This window comes from Misgurnus anguillicaudatus, chromosome 11 (assembly GCF_027580225.2).
Source record: "Misgurnus anguillicaudatus chromosome 11, ASM2758022v2, whole genome shotgun sequence".
Taxonomy (NCBI): domain Eukaryota; kingdom Metazoa; phylum Chordata; class Actinopteri; order Cypriniformes; family Cobitidae; genus Misgurnus; species Misgurnus anguillicaudatus.
Genome location: NC_073347.2, coordinates 10,453,132 through 10,472,211, shown reverse-complemented (window position 1 = coordinate 10,472,211; position 19,080 = coordinate 10,453,132). Strand labels below are relative to the sequence as shown.

The following is a 19,080-nucleotide window of genomic DNA, read 5'->3' as shown; positions in this document are numbered from 1 at the left end:
ACAATCAGCACATGCAGTACATACATAAAGGGGCAATTTCCCAAACAGGTTGTAGATTAATTCATGACTAGGCCCTAGTTATATTAGGATATTTTTACAAAATGTTTACAAACAAACCTACCTTACAAAAACAACAATGGAGTACATCTTTAGACAAAACAAGGGCACTGATATATGGCATTGCAAAAGTCTGGGACTAGGAAAAGCCCCATCTGTGAAACTGACCCAAATGTTTAAAATAGTTACTATCACAGTAGATTTAGAAGTGCTGAATCACAAACACTGCATTCCAAAGAGACATGCAAGTATGTACTATTATTTTTAAAATGGATTTACAAACTGGAAAATATCAATCCTTCAGAAAGTCAGAGCTACAGCATTTATAAACTGTTAATCAAAAATTCATCAAAAACAAAATACAACAACCATTTCCAAAATCGACTCTGAGCAGCAAACGGTTAATGTATTAATAAGAGAAAACACTTAAAACAGATTAAAAAAAAGTCAAAAATGAGCAGCACAGTCTTTCTGAGCCTTTCACTGAAAGAAACTGTTCGTTAAAGTTACTCTCAATGCAGTTCCATTAAAATCTTTTGGATTTCCTCAAAAATAAAGCGGAGATCAGGATAGCTCAGGTTTAAGGCATACATCAGCTCAAACAACATGGCACGATGTTGCAACACCTTCATGCCTTCCAGGACTATACAAAGATCCTCTTCTTCATCACAAGAAGCAGGTTGTTTGAGAGCACAAATCCCAACATTGGTGTCTTCAAATGACCTCACTGATGCTGACTTCATCCATGCCCTGTACAAAACAAACAAATGTAGTTAAAGAAACAGAAAAAAGTTACTGTTACAATAAAAGTGTCATTGGAAATTAGTACAATGCAAACAAATAAATGTAAGTATACAGCCACAGCATGTTACAATTGGTTACAAATATATGGGTTACAAAGCAAGGCAGCTGCACTGTCCACTGCTGTGTGTGTGTGTGTGTGTGTGTGTGTGTGTGTGTGTGTGTGTGTGTGTGTGTGTGTGTGTGTGTGTGTGTGTGTGTGTGTGTGTGTGTGTGTGTGTGTGTTTACTACACTGGGATGAGTTAAATAAAGAGGCCACATTTCGAGTGTGTGCTACCATACCTGACAATCACATCAAAAGTGAATTCTCTCATTTTCTCACTCTCATGTTGTTACAGACCTGTATAAATGTCTTTGTTCTGATGAACATGAAGGAAGATATTTATTTTGAGAAATGTTTGCAACCAAACTGTTCATGAGCCCCATTCACTTCAATAGTATTATTTTTCCCCACTATGGAAGCGAATGGGGCTTATGATTGGTTTGGTTACAAACATTCCTCAAAATATCTTCCTTAGTGTTCATCAGAACAAAGACATTTATACAGGTTTGTAACAACATGATAGGGAGTAAGTGATGAGAATTTTTATTTTTGGGTGAACTACCCCTTTAAATCTTCCCAGGTGTTTTAATGACCCGTGTGCCAAAAGATGTTGTAACTAAAACATACTAAATGTTCTGTACTTCCAACAAGGTTTACACATTTTATGTCTATGAATCTATATTACTTACTTCTGTCATTTGATCATTGATTGTTTGAAGCCTTTTTGCTAGCTGTCCTCCTTTCTGATAGAAGAGTTTCATCAGGTTTTTGGATTGGAGGTCCAGGTGACACGCAGGAACATAAGACAGTAGTGATTCTTTCAAATTCAGCATTTATCTGAAAACAAATTAACCAACCATTGTATATTTGAGTACTGCGAGTCAAAGAATAATAATTGTATATTAGTTACAAAAATAAAATATAGCTCCTAACAGCAGTACAAAAGTGAAAGAAATGACTTACCAATGCTGTGTAGCGCATGAAAGGATGATGGACCTATAAGAGGAAATATTCAGAGGTAAATCAACACACAACCTCAAATGATGAAGGTCACACATACATAGAGCAATAATGAAAAAAGTATTATATCTGTCATAGGACGCAATGTTGGACAAAATGAGATCATAAAACAACAAGGTTCTCTTCTGAAAACGTCAGCTTTAAGGTGTGGCACTTCAAAGCGATTTTTTTAGTTAATATACCAGATGTCACGCGAGACATTTAAAAAAGCTTTTTCTAATTGAATCAAGTGTTGCTCGTGGCGTAGCGAAGTCACGAATAACTGACGCGGGTCTGTTCATCTGATTAAGCAGACCGTTTGTTTCATACGCAATGTCATTATTAATGTAGTTAATTGATATCATCTGGTAAATTACTTACATGGATAACGTTACTCTGGACAGAATAACTTTTGGTTAGCGTTTTATTTGTCCTGACAGGTTTCCATAGAACAACTGAGTAAAAAGTATGGAATTACATTTGTGTCAAATTAAACGCACGCAACTTTTGCAAAAACAAACAAAAATATACATTGATAAAAGAAAAAAACTATCTGAAAATAAAAACAATCAACTAACTAGCAAAAAAATTAACATCATCTTTAAATATACTGCATTCTGTGTTTATAGTTTTCTAAGTTTCACTTTCACTAAATATAGTTTTGAATGTGCTGCAAATGTTTTCGTTTTCACTTTCCAAGTTTTCGTTTGCGCTTCGCAAATTTACGTTCTCCATTTTGACACAAACCTCTCGTGAGGGGCGGGCTTAACAGCGGTTCGCTCTTATTGGCTTGTGAGATTTTGATTGACAGCTCATTGAACCGGAACCCCGGAACAGAAGGTGGCAGTAGTGCACCAATAAGCTGGATCCCAACCGCTGTTAAAAATAACAAGAAGACGATCGGACGCTGTTTATCAGCGGAGCTGCAAGTAGTCTAAACAAACGGTAATAAGAGTAACGTATATTTATTTAATGATAAAACACGGATATTTTACACGTCAGCAGAGGAATAACAATAGTTCAAGATGAGTAATCGGGAGGCTCACGGTCTGGAGCAACAACACCATCCTCCTCGGCCGGACAATCGAGGCAACCTTACCTGAGGTAAGTTAAGTTTTTAATAACTATCAAAATAAATAGAATAATCCCACTGCAAGTTTTATTGATGTGCTGCTGAGGAGGTTTTTGCTGTTAGCCGTGCACAGGGTGACCAGCTTCAAAATTTCAGGGTTCTTATGTTAACCTTGTCTGTAAATTTGCGGTTTTCTAAAGCAACAATTAGTTACAAACAAGTTATACATTTTAAAGTATTAGTGTTGAATGACTATTGTGCTAGATGTAGTGATGTCATTAAATGCTTATTGTTTATTTTACTGCCCTAGACGGCGAAACTCAGGACGAGGCAGCACTTTCTGTCCCATGCAGTGGTTGACAGGCACCTGCTTCTGTCAGAGAAAAACGCCTTCAAAATAACTGATAATAACTTTGATCACACATGCATGCACCGAAGGCCAAGCAAATGAATTTAAAGAAAGAATGGAAACAGCAGTGCAACATAATGCTTACTTTTACAGAGTGTCAGTTGAAATGAACTCAAATGTCTAGACAAAATGTTTCTCCCAATAGTAATGTCTTTTTTATCATTTATAGATGCTGTTTAACAGTTGTTAATGATTTTACATGCATCTGAATGGTTTACAGAGTCTTAAAGGGATAGTTCACACAAAAATTAAAATTATGTTATTATTTACTCAGTCTCATGTTGTTGTAAACCTATTTAAGTTTCTTTATTCTGCTGAGAAGATATTTTGATAAATGATGGTAAGCACACATGAGAGTGTACCCATTGACGTCTAAAGTACAAATTAAATCTAAGGAGGAAAATGGAGGACAGTCAATTTTCTATGTCATGTGATGTTTAAACACACAAAAGTTTCTAATCTAATCATCCATATGCCGATATATAACATGCATAACGTCTTGCATTGCATTTGTCCTTCATGTTTAGCTGCGTTGACTCTCAGATATGTAAAGCACAGGCTGACAGATGTAGTGAGGAGGCATGATATATAAAGATAAATTACCAGCACAACGCTATGAAGTGTTGCCATGAATAACTCTGCACATGCATATGAATCACAATAAGAGGGGAATCCCAGCAGTCAGAGATGTGTCTCCATTGTGATTACTGGTGGGAAATAGTTTTAAAGGAAAGGTACATCTGTGAACCAGCTTTTGTATCTTGTAAACCTGAAAATGACTTTTACAATTTAAATGGAGCACAGTCTTTGGATGACATCAAGTGTCTGTTGGTATAACTCCTAGACATTCAATGGTGATATCAAAGGCTTTTGGTCTGACAAAGGACAATAGATCTCTGGCACCACGACCACACCATCATCCTCTGTGACATTGTCAACAATTTCCTCTTAAAAAAGTTGCTCCACCATCTGAAAAAGAAACAATGTGTTATAATGCTAACCAAATTTAGTTTGATACATTTCTAAGGACACATAATTACATAATGCCAAAGTAACTATATGCAAGTACATGAATGTCAAGAATAAAAATCCTGATATTTAGTTAATGTCATTCCAATCTCATGTAACATAAGTCCTATTTACACATGGCATTGGATGAGTCTTGAGACCACATTTGCTTTAAGGGGAAGGGGACAGCACGCTACTTACTATGATAATGAGTAATGACTTTGCAAAATAGTTTGGGGGAAGGATGTATTATTACAGTGTTTTTTTGTTGTTGTTGTTGTTGTTGATTAAGAGTTTAATGTCATGCCATCTACCTGGCTAGAATTATGAATAAAAATAAAAGATGAAAAATGAAACGTTAATTCTTGATAAATATTCTAAAATGAAATCTGGTCTTACAAAATATGTGCAGTTCACCTGCCGAATCAAGCACTGTCTCTTCTTCCATTGCAGTTCTTCATAGTACAAGAGACAGCTGACCAAACATCACACCATAGAGGCTCAATTAATTCTAAAAAAAAAAGAGAAAAGTATGGTCAAATCGTAGCTTATAAAAAAGCAATGTCTGTCCATAGTAAATCATCATGTGAAGTATTATGGAAACCAAATTAGTGGCATTCCTACATTAAGGGCAGGTAGGCTGAATACCACCAGATGTGGTGCAGATATGCATGTTTAGAGTGCTGCTAATACGCCTAAATAAGACAATTCTGTCGTCATTTACTCACCATCATGTCGTTCCAAACCCTTAAGACTTTGGTTCATCTTCTGAACACAAGTAAAGATCTTTAAAATGTTATCTTTTCAAAGAGAGCTTTCTGTCCCACCAGTAACAGCAAACATTACTACCCCTTTCAAGGCTTCATTTTAACCTTGCAGTGCTCTTGTAAACGTGCATTAAAGATTAATTGATTTGAATTAAAATTGATTTAAACTAAACATTCGCTGCAAAATATGTTCTCACACTTGTTCTTGTAGAAATAGCTAACATGAATTCTATGCTGAACTCGTTACATTTCAAATCTAATAAAAACATAAACTAAAAAAACCTAAAAATTTACCAAAGCCCCTTTAAATTGGTATTTTATATACAGAGAACAACATGAACTGGTTCAGTGCCTACCTGGAGAAATTACACTCTTTGGTCCTGATAAGTAATATAAAATAAAAAGCGGAATTAGGCTAAAATCTTACATTTGTTTTTTATGGACAATAATAAAGATAGAATTGTTTGCCTAACCACAATTAAAGAAAGATCATTATCTTTGCGTTTCACATATCCATTGTAAGCCTAAATGTGCCAAAGTAGACTATGGAACAAATGGGTCTTTTACATAACGATCTTTGCTCTGCTTTGAGAAATGCAATACCATTCATATACAGTTTAACACAACTGTTGCAGCCTTCACACATGAATAAATCTTGCAGTGGGATTATTCTATTTATTTTGATAGTTATTACAAACTTACCTCAGGCTGCCTCGATTGTCCGGCCGAGGAGGATGGTGTTGGTGCTCCGGACCGTGAGCCTCTCGATTACTCATCTTGAACTATTGTAATTCCTCTGCTGACGTGTAAAATATCCGTGTATTATCAATAATGTTCTTTAATATACTCTTATTACCGTTTGTTTAGACTACTTGCAGCTCCGCTGATAAACAGCGTCCGATCGTCTTCTTCTTGTTATTTTTAACAGTGGTTGGGATCCAGCTTATTGGCGCACTACCGCCACCTTCTGTTCCGGGGTTCCGGTTCAATGAGCTGTCAATCAAAATCTCACAAGCCAATAAGAGCGAACCGCTGTTAAGCCCGCCCCTCACGAGAGGTTTGTGTCAAAATGGAGAACGTAAATTTGCGAAGCGCAAACAAAAAATTGGAAAGTGAAAACGAAAACATTTGCAGCACATTCAAAACTATATTTAGTGAAAGTGAAACTTAGAAAACTATAAACAAAGAATGCAGTATATTTAAGGATGATGTTGGTTTTTTTGCTGGTTGGTTGGTTGTTTTTGTTTTCGGATGGTTTTTTTCTTTTGTCAATGTATGTTTTTGTTTGTTTTTGCAGGGGTTGCGTGCGTTTGGTTTGACACAAATGTAATTCCATACTCAGGAGGTGCCGTTTTGTGTCCAAACCCAATTTTATGCAAGAAGTCCTCGCTGCAGCTTGCAGCGCGATGACGTGGTGGATTAATCCAGTACGTAGTGGATGTTCAAACACGCATGCGCAGTGAATATAAATCCAAATCCAGTGCTCGGTTGTGTATTTGCACACAAACATTAACACATTTGCCGTCAAATGCCGATAAACGTGCTGTTGTCCTAGATTAGTTAATAAGTTTACGTGGATACCCACGTGCAAAATAAAACCATTTTCGCGTGTTCAGTGCAGTTATTTTCACATAATTTATCCATAAAAGCTGATCGTATTGAATGAGTAGGCTAACGTTACCCCTTACGAAAATTAACCATGGTTTTACTACAGTTAAAACAAAAAAAAACATGGTACTGTAGTAAAACCATGGTAACTACAAAATAACAATAGTTTTGATAACCGTGGTTTTCAAAAACAATAGTTGGTGTAGTAAAACCATGGTTTTGCTGATAATCACACCAAAAACTATGGTTACTACACTTTTACCACAATAAAACCATGGTTAATTTTCGTAAGGGACTGTAAACTCATTTTACATTTTTAGCATTGTGTAATGTATTATCTTAACATGTGGTAATGTTAAGATGTATTAAACAATCATCTTTAAACAACAAGATAAGGTATATTAGCAATGATACATGTAACGTTTTAATCAATCATTTATTTGAGTGTTGTATTGAAGTTATTTAAAAAATATTATATTATATATATATCTATTCAAGTTACTGTTAAATGGAAACAAAAATAACTTGTCATTTATTTAAGTTGCTTGTTTATTTAACTTTTACCCCACAGCTTGTTCAATTCACTGATGATCAGTGACTGCAAATATTAAAACATTTTAACAATAAACATTAGGCCTAAACATGAACTTAGTGAAAACTCAGCTAGTCATCTTTCTGTGATTTACTGTTTTCTACATTAACTCATTCTACATAATGTAAACAACATTCTGTAAAAAAAACATTGATATCTTCAGAATCAGCTTTATTGCCAAGTATGTTTTTGTCACATAAGGAATTTGTCTTGGTGACATGTTACGGACATAAATAGAATGACTAAGTTAAATTAAAGACAATAACACACTAGTAATATAAAAACAAAAATAATTTAAATAAGCAGCATGGTACAGTAAGTATATATAAGTATATGTATATATATATTCTCCTTTTTTACAATTGTGTGTAGTGATGCCTGTATGGATGTTCAGATGCTGTTGTTGTACAGATAGATAATAGGTGATATTTACAGTAGCATAGTTTAGAATGGTAGTTTCAGATGTACAGTATGTGGTGAATATACAGTTATGACAGGTGTGGAAGTTATGGGTGCTTTAATTGTTTAGGTATATAACCTGAGGAACAAACTGTTGTTTATAGTGTTCAGTGCTTTGTAGCGCCGGCCAAAGGGCAAAAGTTCAAAGAAAAAGTTGGCTGGGTGTGTGGGGTTGACTGAGTAAAATCATGTCAAATGTCAAAATCAATGTGAAAGTAATGAAAATAACACTTTGATGCTCATTATATCATAATTACATTTCAAGACTTATCCTGTTTTTTCACAGGCAGGGTCACATATAACTGACTGCAGTCAGCACAGGTAAAGCTTTTGTCACAGTTTGATCTTAAATAGTTTAAAGTCAGTGCCACGCCACCAGTGCTTTACTGATGCAGAATAGATGAACAATTCATCCCTGGGACACCCTTCCTCCAACTCGACCTGGTGGACAGTCTGTAAATAAATCTCTACACCCCGGAGAATGTGTTCCAGTTGACAACACCTATTTTAAGAAAGAGAAGTAAATATTAAAAATTAACAAATGTATAGTCTAAATCTATGGATACTTTATATGAAATTAGAATAAAAACACTGTTACTATAAGCACACACACACACACACACACACACACACACACACACACACACACACACACACACACACACACACACACACACACACTTACATTTACACGTTTGGCAGATGCTTTTATCCAAAGTGACTTACAGTGACATGTTTTAATTAGTATGTGTGTTACCTGATGATATTTGCTAATAATGTAATGCTCTAATTGAGCTATGGAATTTTTTTTTAATTAAATAACTTCCTGTCAAGCCAGACTACATGAGCCTTTTCTCTGAAAGATGCTTTACTAACAACATAGTGAAAAAGCTGGCATGTCTGATAAAAGCCACATCTCCATCTTCTTTAATGAGCAAGGGCATCTTGCCAAATCCAGTCAAATCTACAAAAAAACAGTCAAATCTCATTAAGTTGAACTTTTCAAATAAAAATGCAAAGGATTGTTAACATACAAGTACTAAGTCTCTTTTATAAAAAAATCCAATCCAGATGTATTAATTTAAGATTAAGTGGCACTGGTTACAGTATGTGCACCTATTACTGGGCAACTGTCCTTTAAAAAAACATTCATCTAGAACAATGCAATAGCATTAGTTAGCCTAAATAAAGCATTAGTTAGCTTAGCAAAATCAGGTTAGTTTTACATTAGACCTACAGTCTGTCCACGCGTGGCATTATGTTCTGAAGTAACGTTATGATTAAAATGAGAATCGCTGTTAGCATATTAAGTCACCTTTATACCGCTTCGGACACATAACACTAACGTTACACAAGACTATACATGTTGAAACAACAAATCAGTAGATAAAGATTAATTACCTACCTTTATACAATCACTGTTGTTAAATAATCCTTCGTTTATCGGCAGATTCTTCTTGAAATACCAAAGCACGTGCGATTGTTCATCAACAACAACATAGCACCGCGCATGCGCGTAACATTATATTCACTGCGCATGCGTGTTTGAACATCCACTACGTATTGGATTAATCCACTACGTCATCGCGCTGCAGGCTGCAGCGAGGGGTGTCTCATTTTATGAGATGGGTATAAACGGAGGTCGGAGCCAGCTGCAAATGGGAGGGTTAGCAGCAAGTGGGTGGAGCTTTACCCGCAAGTGGGCTGTACAAACTTCCAGAGGATTTTGATTGGTTTATTTATATCAACTGTAGCAGCTATTGGTTTATGCTCCACAGTTGGTGGCGCTAATGTGTAAGTTTTGTTGCGATCGATCAGAAAACAAAGAAGAAACCCGCTTTCACATGTTAGCGTGTTGTTGAAATGAAGGTGTAAGCTTGCTTTACAGTTTTTAGTTTTGTAAAAAAGCATTATAAGTTCTGAAGAAGACCATTTTATAATGGCGTTTGTACGCTGTTTTTAGTCTTGATGTATTAAAAAAGATAAGGGTAAAGTGTATCCAGATACATTTCTGTAGTTTTTTATTAGCACACAAATTACAAAATCTGTAACGTGGATGACAAAATCTTTTCTGCATTCCATTTCTACAATTTGCTCTCCAGATTATGGATTCTGAAGACCATAATAATAAGGTATAGGGAATGTTAATGTACGTCACCGCAGTGTTGCATTATGGGACGTGGGCGCCATGTTTAGAGGCACCGACGACCGCTATGCCATTTAATTCTGGGCATGTTAAGCTAAAACTAGGTAAATTTGAAGAAAAACGGAAGATATCGAGAAGTTGAAAGAACAAGAGAAGGGACCCTATCGGGAGAAACTAAATGCTACTGCCAAAAAACTTTATTTGGACAAATAAACAACATAGATCCATATGATTTAGCAGCCCAAGACTGGATTACGGACCTCCGCTTACATATCTGGTCAATTACCTTGTTTTTGCAGGACTTTATTTACACTTTGCAGGAGTTTAAGAGATATAAATCCCTTCAAGCTTATAGTAAAGTGACACTTCTTCTTTTGGAGTCTTATGGTTGGCAAACCAGCTATTTACTGACAATGTGTTAATACCTACGTACCTTAATGATTCTATAAAATAATTTCTCCGTTGTATTCTGCGCGATGAATCAACACATGTTCAAAAGATGGCACTTCTGTTTTGGCCAAGTTATTAAAACAAACAAAATGCTAAATATTTAGCTAACGTTGTTATTTAAAGAGTCACAAGCAGTGGGTTTGAGCAGTTGCATTTAATAAAAAATATGTGTTACAATCGTCAAACTTGTCTAAATATTTATTTTTATAACTCATGTGTTTAGGGTGATCAGAAATGAATGAATGAATCAATCAATAACTTACATTTGCAAGTTAGTTTGACAGTGTTAGCATAAAAACAAGACAATTTAAGTGGTTCTGCTTTTATTAATCACAAATTACTGAATGACTGAAAATGCAGCGAACACACTCTCGCTGCTGCAGGAATTTTGTTTGAAAAGTAAACGTTTTTATCCTGATTACAGCTTGCAAACCACGCGATCCGGCGTCTTTTCGTCAGCTCCTGCACCGGCTTCCTTTGTTTTTTCCACGAATAAAAGCTGGAAAAACGTATTCCGTTGTTCAGTTTCCTCCCTGAACGATCACGTGACTTGCTTGATCGAGCAGTACTGACCAAACATATCGAAGTTTATTAAAATCTCGACAGAAAATACAAAAACAACCTCCAATACATTAACTCAAATACAGCGGGATAGGACGCGTGCCTGCAAAAATGGCGGATTACACATAATCCAACACAGCGTGACGTCAACTCCACATTCCCTATTGTGGTTGTGTAGTTTTTGTACGTTTTAGGTCTGCACTGATTTTCAAATTGTAAATGTCTTAAACGTTTTATAAATGGATTTGATATTACAATAACGTTACAACTCCTAATTTAATTGTACAATGCATGCAATTCTTTTAAAACTTTTAATTTTTAAAAGTTTTCATTGTAGTTATGCTTTTTTTCTGCGTAATCCATAATGTTATGTAATGTAATGTAATTGAAACATTTGTTTTAATATCATAATTATTTTATAAAATGTATTACTCATAACCATCAGTGAAATAATTGTGAAACGCATGTTATTGTGTTTTAGGTTCACTTATCAGTAAAGGATATTTTTTGATGTTCCACATGACTATGATCACAGCTTCTGCTGTAATGTATAAAGTTCTTAATTAAGTTGGCTTGTGAAAGCCAACTTATTGAAATGCTATTTAAACTTATTAGTGGTGCTTGCATTTATGCAAAGCATCACTATTACTATTGCTCAGGGATATTATTATATCTTTATTCTTATGTCTGCACAAAATTTCGGCGCGTAACTCGTCCCGCACGGTTTGTCGTAGAGCCATAAAAGAGGGATCAACTTGACCGGATTGTTGAGGAGAAGTGGGCTATATCTTTTATAAGCAATCGGGTGCAAGGTTTTCGAAAGGGGGGCGAAAAACCACCCGAAAAATCCCATTGACTTAACATTGCGCCGAACTTTGAAGGGTAATAGCTCTGCTCGAGGATTTTGCAGATACATGTGGGTTACAACATTTGAAGAGGGTGGTAGGCTCTTTAAGAACAAACATCACATTGGGGTGTAAGCTGTACCCCTGGGGTGTAAGAGGCACCCGAAATTTCCCATTCAAAGTCAATGGGCGAAAATCCCATAGACTTAACATTGCGAAAAACTTTGACGGGTCATAGGTCCGAGCGAGGATTTCGTAGAAACATGTGGGTCACAACAATTGAAGAGGGTGCTAGACTCTTTCAGGACGTCCCCCACAATGGGGTGTAAGTTCACCCTAGCAACCATTTTGGGCACCCTAGCAACCTATCCCATAGACTGCCATTATAAAATGCCTAGATGGATATCTTTGCACCACAGTGTCATAAAGACATGGGGGTGGGCTCATTTTACTCAGGCATCCAATCAGTCTCTCAGGATACTTAAAGACTTACTAAGCCACGCCCCTAGCAACCACTTTTGAGCACCCTAGCAACATAAAATTCAAACAGTTATATCTCGGCATCAGAACATCGTAGAGACACGGGGGTTGGACCGTTTGACTCGTGTCTCAGAGTGTAATCACTATGGGATGCCATTTTTTTCCCTAGCAACCAAATACCGTACCCTAGCAACAGAGTAAACAAATGCTTATATCTCCGCATCAGAACATAATAGAGACACGGGGGTTGGACTATTTTACCCGTGACTCGGCATGTAATCACTAGTGGATGCCAATTTTTTCCCTAGCAACCAAATGCAGTACCCTAGCAACAGAGTAAACAAAGCCTTATATCTCCGCATCAAAACATCGTAGAGACACAGGGGTTGGACCGTTTTACTCGTGACTCTGCATGTAATCACTAGTGGATGCCAATTTTTTCCCTAGCAACCAAATGCTGTACCCTAGCAACAGAGTAAACAAAGCCTTATATCTCCGCATCAGAACATCATAAAGACACGGGGGTTGGACCGTTTTACTCGTGACTCTGCATGTAATCACTAGTGGATGCCATTTTTTTCCCTAGCAACCAAATACAGTACCCTAGCAACAGAGTAAACAAAGCCTTATATCTCCGCTTCAGAACATCGTAGAGACACGGGGGTTGGACTATTTTACTTGTGACTGCGTTTAAAATCACTCTTAGAAGATTTTGTCCCCCGAAATTTGCCACGGCAAGCACCACTTCACATTTTCTTCAGGAAATGTACCTATCTAGTTATTATTATTATTATTATTCTTCTGATCCAAAATTTTCCAATTCTAACTCCTCCTAGAGCTTTAACTCTACATACTCCAAACTCAGGTCAGACCTTCAGTCTGATCTGACTCGAGTTGCTATATCTTTTCTAACTGATGGGACCTTCCGAATTCCTAAACGGGGCGCTCAAAGACCCCAAAATTCCCATTGACTTAACATTGAGACAAACTTTGACGGGTCATAGCTGCGAGTGAGAAACTTGTAGAAACATGTGACTTACCACATCTAAGGAGTCTGACAGGCTGTGTAAGAACATACATCACAATGGGGTGTAAGCTGTACCCCTGGGGTGTAAGGGGCCCCCAAAATCTCCCATTGACTTATAATGGGACAGGAAACATAACCATATAAGGGAATAAAAGCGTCCCAGATGGAATATCTTCACTTTAGAGTGTCGTAGAGACATGGGGGTAGGCTCATTTTACTCAGTCATCCAATCAGTCTCTCAGGGTTGTCCCAGAGCTATTAAGCCACGCCCCTAGCAACAATTTTGGGTACCCTAGCAACATCTCCCATAGACTACCATTATATAAAGCCAAGATGGATATCTTTGCACCAGAGTGTCATAAGGTGTGTTCGACTTCATGCGGCGCTGCGCAGACCGATCGGCGGCTGACTTGAAGCAGTGCATTTTGGTTAGTACTTTTGTCCGACTTCAGCTGGCGCTGCAGGCACGTGACTGTGTCATATGGTTTTTAAGTACCGCGAGAGCGTTTCGAGAGTAGCCGGCTAGCTCAGCCGGTGCAGCTCCTCCAGAGCGGCTGCCCGGAGTTGTGATGACGTAACAGCGTTACTTGATTGGTCGCCTCATTGATGACAACGATCACGTGCGTTTCAAGTTTAATCCAACCTTTAGTTTCACTAATAAACATTATAATTTCATGTTTTAAAACAGGAAAAAACACTTTAATATCCTTAAATATGTTATATTGTGTCGTGTAATAAAATAAAAATGAAAATAACAAACTCTATTGGTATTTTAATAATATAAGCTTGTTTCCCGTTATTTTCGGGTATACAGTATAAGCAGCAATTAAAATATTCGATATAAAATGTTTCTGGTTGGAACATTTTATTAATAGGTTTGTTTTTATCAAATTCAGCATCTAATTCACTTCATTTGCGATTAAAAACAAGGAAACACGGCGCACACGTCACTACGGCAAGCAGCAGGTGTCCGGCTTGACGGTTCCGTCTTCAGTTCCTCCCTCGACTGCAAGCGGCAAACCTCGCCGATCGGTCTGCGCAGCGCCAGATGATCTCGAACACACCTATAGAGACATGGGTGTGGGCTCATTTTACTCAGGCATCCAATCAGTCTCTTAGGATTCTTATTGAGGTATTAAGCCACACCCCTAGCAACCAAATATGAGCACCCTAGCAACATAATAAACAAAGCCTTATATCTCTGGATCTGAACATCATAGAGACATGGGGGTTGGGTCTTTGGGTCATGTTAGCTTAATGCTAGCTTCATGCTAAGTCATACTTGCCTCATGCTAGTTTCATGCTAGCTTTATGCTAATTTCATAATAAATCTTGCTAACTTCATGTTAAATCATGCTAGCTTCATGCTAGTTCATGTTAGCAACATGGTAGCTTCATGCTAATTCATGTTAGCTTTATGCTAATTTCATGCTAATTCGTATTAACATCATGCTAGCTTCATGTTAATTCATGTTAGCATCATGCTAGCTTCATGTTAATTCATGTTAGCATCATGCTAGCTTCATGCTAATTCATGTTAACATCATGCTAGCTTCATGCTAATTCATGTTATCATCATGCTAGCTTTATGCTAATTCATGTTAACATCATGCTAGCTTCATGCTAATTCATGTTAGCATCATGCTAGCTTCATGCTAATTCATGTTAGCATCATGCTAGCTTCATGATAATTCATGTTAACATCATGTTAGCTTCATGCTAATTCATGTTATCTTCATGTTAACATAATGCTAGCTTCATGCTAATCATGTTAGCATCATTCTAACTTCATGTTACATCTTGTTAGCTTCATGTTAAATCATGTTAGCTAAATTGTGCTAGCTTTATGCTAAATCATGCTAGCTTGATGTTAAATTATCATGCTAGCTTCATGCTAACTCATGCTAGCTTATGTTTGCTTCATGCTAAATCATGCTAGCTGTTTTAAACTTTCAGGCCAGGCTTTCTCAAGCCAACTTAAAGTTTGTCTTCAAACTTTTTCTATCTAGTTTACAAGTTGTTGTGTGTTTATAACATCAATTAATAATTTATGGTGTGTCTGATTTCATTGCTAGGACAATGCAGGACAAAGGCTGTCAAATAACTGGAGTGTTTGTCTTGATGGCAAGTACGTACTGTAAATGAGGAACATCGAGGTGTAATCAATTGCTGTTACCATTTAACTTTTTTTGGTGTGTCTTTCCATACCGTATTATAGTATGCACTGTATGTTATTCTGGGACAGAAGTTTGACTTCACTGAAGTAAGTATTTATTTTTGTAGCTATATGCATTTTAATATAATTGAAAATTGTACTAATTCATTACTTTATGTACACAGCTAAACATGAAGAACATAGAAAATGGTGGTGTGCCATCTTGCTTGAAAATTAAGTAAGTGTGAAAAAATTAGCTGTACTTTTAACGTGGTGTTTTAAGAAACTCTTAAAGAAGTGAAAAAAATCTTGTTCAGTCTGTAAACTGTTTTGGGAAGACATGGAACGGAATGATTTAGTGACTCGCTCATAACACTATTTCAGTAAAAATATATTCTGCAGACACTTTGAGTGAAAAGAGTGTTTCAGTGATGATAAAAATCAGCAGGTGTAAACACTACTTGCTCTATCAAACTCCTTTAATAGCTTTTCTTAATACTATTAGGGGTTGGCAAGATTTTGAAATGTTGTTGTATTCATTGGTGAATAATTTAAAATTGGACCATTAATTGGATTGTTTCTATATTTACAAAAGTCTTTACTGTAATTTGTAATCAATGTAATGCATCCTTGCATTTAATTAATTTTGATATTGAACTTGTTCTATTTCTTACTTTATTTGTTTTTGTTGCATGACAATCAAATTGTGGAAGACATGGGAGAAAGAGAAAATGAGCTGTTGTAGCTGGTATTGTCAGCTTTTTATATTTTGCTGATATTTTTGTCAAATAAAAAATTAATGGATAATTTTATCACGTTTTTATTCTAATTCTCTTTCAGAAGAAGAAGAAGAATGCTCTGCACTCCCTGAAACCTAGGGGAAGAAAAAAACTGAACTTGCATATGAAAGTAAGAACTTTGCTATAAAACAAAATACATATACTTTGCTGGGTTTCAAATTATGTAACTATAATTCATTTCAGCAGACCAAACCCCAGTTGTGCCCTCTGTTTTGCATAATCAATTGCAATGATGATTTAAAATGTGTATCATAGAACAATTTTAATCCACTTATATTTTTCTTTAAGGATAAACTGTTAAAAGATGATGACCGTCCATCATGCTTCATCTTCAAGGTAGTGGAATGTTATATAATGTGCTTTTTAAAAAAAATTTAACGGCCTGTGCTAACTTTTCAGTTATCAGGAGCGTTGCTGAAGAACATACTGCTTGAAGTTGTTCTTCAAGAAGAAGATGCTGCCTACATGACCCTGTCATTGGCTTGCTCAAGGTTCAGGGACATAGTTGGGGATGACAAGTTCAAGAATCAGGCACACTTCTTATGGCTAGAAAGTAAATATTGACATTAAAAAATAAAATGCATAACAAGAACATCATTGATAATGTTAAATGAAAACTAAAAATCTAATTTACTTATATCATCCCTTGGAGTTTAAAAGTTCTGGACACCATTCACTTGCATGGCATGGACCTACAGAGCTGAGAAATTGTTCCTAATGTTTGTAAATGTTCACTGTCAACTATAAACCCTAGTTCATATTGTGCTTCTTGTGTATCCATCAGGTTAGGCTGGGAAGGGAAAGCGAGATGAACTCCAGGGCATTTATTCAAAAACCTTCCACCCTGGATTTTGCAGATTTGACTGCATGCAGATCAGTTCTAGTGAGCTGATATAGTTTCCTTACAAAGACTAAAAATAATAAAATAAAACAAACACTTTTGCAAACAATTCTGAGTGACTTGTACATGATTTTATTCATTGAAAAAATAATTTAAATGTAATATATGTGTATGTAGACTTGGAATTAAGCCTTTTCCCCTTTATTATTTGATTCACGGGTCCGGACACCAATTGTCTTGCCAAGAAAAAATCTTTATATATATATATGTCAGGAGAGAAACCAGTAAAGATGTTCTATTTATGACAGCCTATACATTTCTTTGATTCTCCTTCCTTTCACCCCGTCATCCCTCAGTTTCTCTGGGGTGGTACAGTAAGGTTTGAGCTTTTATACATCACAGAAAGACTTCCTTGTTAGGTAGAAAAACATGTTGCTTAAGCATCTCAAATATAGAACATATATGTCATGCTAACACATGGCACAGTCCACTCCTATATTAAGATACTATTCTTAGTGTATACTTCTGTGGTGCTTTGCAAACTGTACACATCTGACATGTCATTATCAGAACGTATTACCCTCTTTCAATCCCCTGACATGTGATCCATACTATCTAGAGTCTCATGCATTCAAACACATGCATTTAACACTCCATAAGATAACACAACTGATTATGAATATAAAGAATAATTAAAACTGCAAGCAGTGATGGAAGGGCCCTCGCACACCTGACACTGCCACGCCGTGGCATAAGAATTAAAGGGAACAGTAGTAAATAGGCATTTAAGCATGTAAACATAGGTGAACCATTTGAAAGTGTAGTATAATGTGCCACATTTCCTGTTGCTAATTACAAATGACAGCGAGGTAGCATCGTGTAAGATAGCATGAGAGAGAGAGAGTGAGTGAGCGAGTGTGTGTGAGTATGAGGGACTACATGTAAATATTGGCACGTAGATGTGTTCTGTCCAGGACTCTTATCAATCATGTGAAGTTTGGGACAAATCCGACATTGCATTATCATTGTAAACATGTTACTTCCTGTTACCAGCTGGTGGCGCTATGACCGTAACTGACTATTGGCATCATAAGTGACTATCAGTGATGGGAGTAACGCGTTACTGTAACTCCACTATTTTTTTAAATCAAGTAACGCAATTACAATTACTGAAATTTAAATGAGTTCGTTACTCGCGTTACTCTATTTTGTAAAAAATAGACAAGACATATCTGACGTCGCAGGACCGTAGTTGGCGGCGCAATGATTCATTACACTTCATCATAGCTGACAGTGCATATAGAATGAACATGAAAAATCTAAACGGGACAACATACCTTTGTTTAAAAATTGTGCGCAAGTCATAATCCATCCGGTCTCATGTTTGTAAATTATCTTCACCAAGCAATCGCAGTATGACATCAACTTGCATTTGTAGTCCACAAAGGTAATAAATCTAAGAAATGTTCATATATTCTTAGATGTTTACATCGGCTTCATGGAAGAGAACGATCCGCGATTGTTGTTTCCACTAAAATATTCACACTGCGGTGTACACCCGTGTTAAAACTCCATAGTATGTGTGAGCTCGCTTTTAGTTTTAGTTTCAGTCTCTCCGTATCCGAACAAAAAATCCACTCGCTCTGTGTCCGTCCGACAAAACAATCCACGTAGCCTACTCCGTTTTCTGAATAAATATCTTCCTTTAATCCTGTGTATCATTTAAATCCAACAGAAAACAAACAATATATGACCAAAGAGCGCAGTCCCTGCGGCAAGCTTCACAAGCTGTGTTCCAATTCAAGGGCTGCACCCTACTAAGCATGCAATAAAAGGTGAGCACTCGGCCATTCAAGGCGCTCAGAAGTTCGCGAAGAGAACTGAAATGAGACGGTCTAACCTTCGGAGGACCCATAATTTGCCTCATCTGCTGCACGCGCATCGTGCCTGTCAGCAGGA

The 19,080-nt window shown here is 36.7% G+C and overlaps 3 long non-coding RNA genes across 5 annotated transcripts; 2 read left to right on the top strand and 1 right to left on the bottom strand.

Annotated features, from left to right (window-relative positions):
* Positions 1 to 510: 510 nt before the first annotated feature.
* Positions 511 to 2,363, bottom strand: LOC129442864 (uncharacterized). Its single transcript, XR_012372289.1, has 3 exons — positions 1,866 to 2,363; positions 1,592 to 1,739; positions 511 to 807 (listed from the first exon to the last, which is right to left on the bottom strand). It is a non-coding gene; the product is annotated as an uncharacterized lncRNA (long non-coding RNA).
* Positions 2,364 to 9,428: 7,065 nt separating this feature from the next.
* LOC141368786 (uncharacterized) lies at positions 9,429 to 17,243 on the top strand. 3 transcript variants are annotated; one of them, XR_012372079.1, is made up of 6 exons: positions 9,429 to 9,948; positions 15,401 to 15,453; positions 15,544 to 15,588; positions 15,666 to 15,718; positions 16,194 to 16,228; positions 16,321 to 17,241. It is a non-coding gene; the product is annotated as an uncharacterized lncRNA (long non-coding RNA). The 3 variants fall into 3 exon arrangements; XR_012372080.1 differs by lacking the exon at positions 9,429 to 9,948 and having other exon boundaries at positions 15,335 to 15,453; positions 16,321 to 16,389; positions 16,569 to 17,243; XR_012372078.1 differs by lacking the exon at positions 9,429 to 9,948 and having other exon boundaries at positions 15,335 to 15,453; positions 16,321 to 17,240.
* LOC141368787 (uncharacterized) lies at positions 11,536 to 15,335 on the top strand. Its single transcript, XR_012372081.1, has 3 exons — positions 11,536 to 11,587; positions 13,077 to 13,688; positions 14,398 to 15,335. It is a non-coding gene; the product is annotated as an uncharacterized lncRNA (long non-coding RNA).
* Positions 17,244 to 19,080: the final 1,837 nt, after the last annotated feature.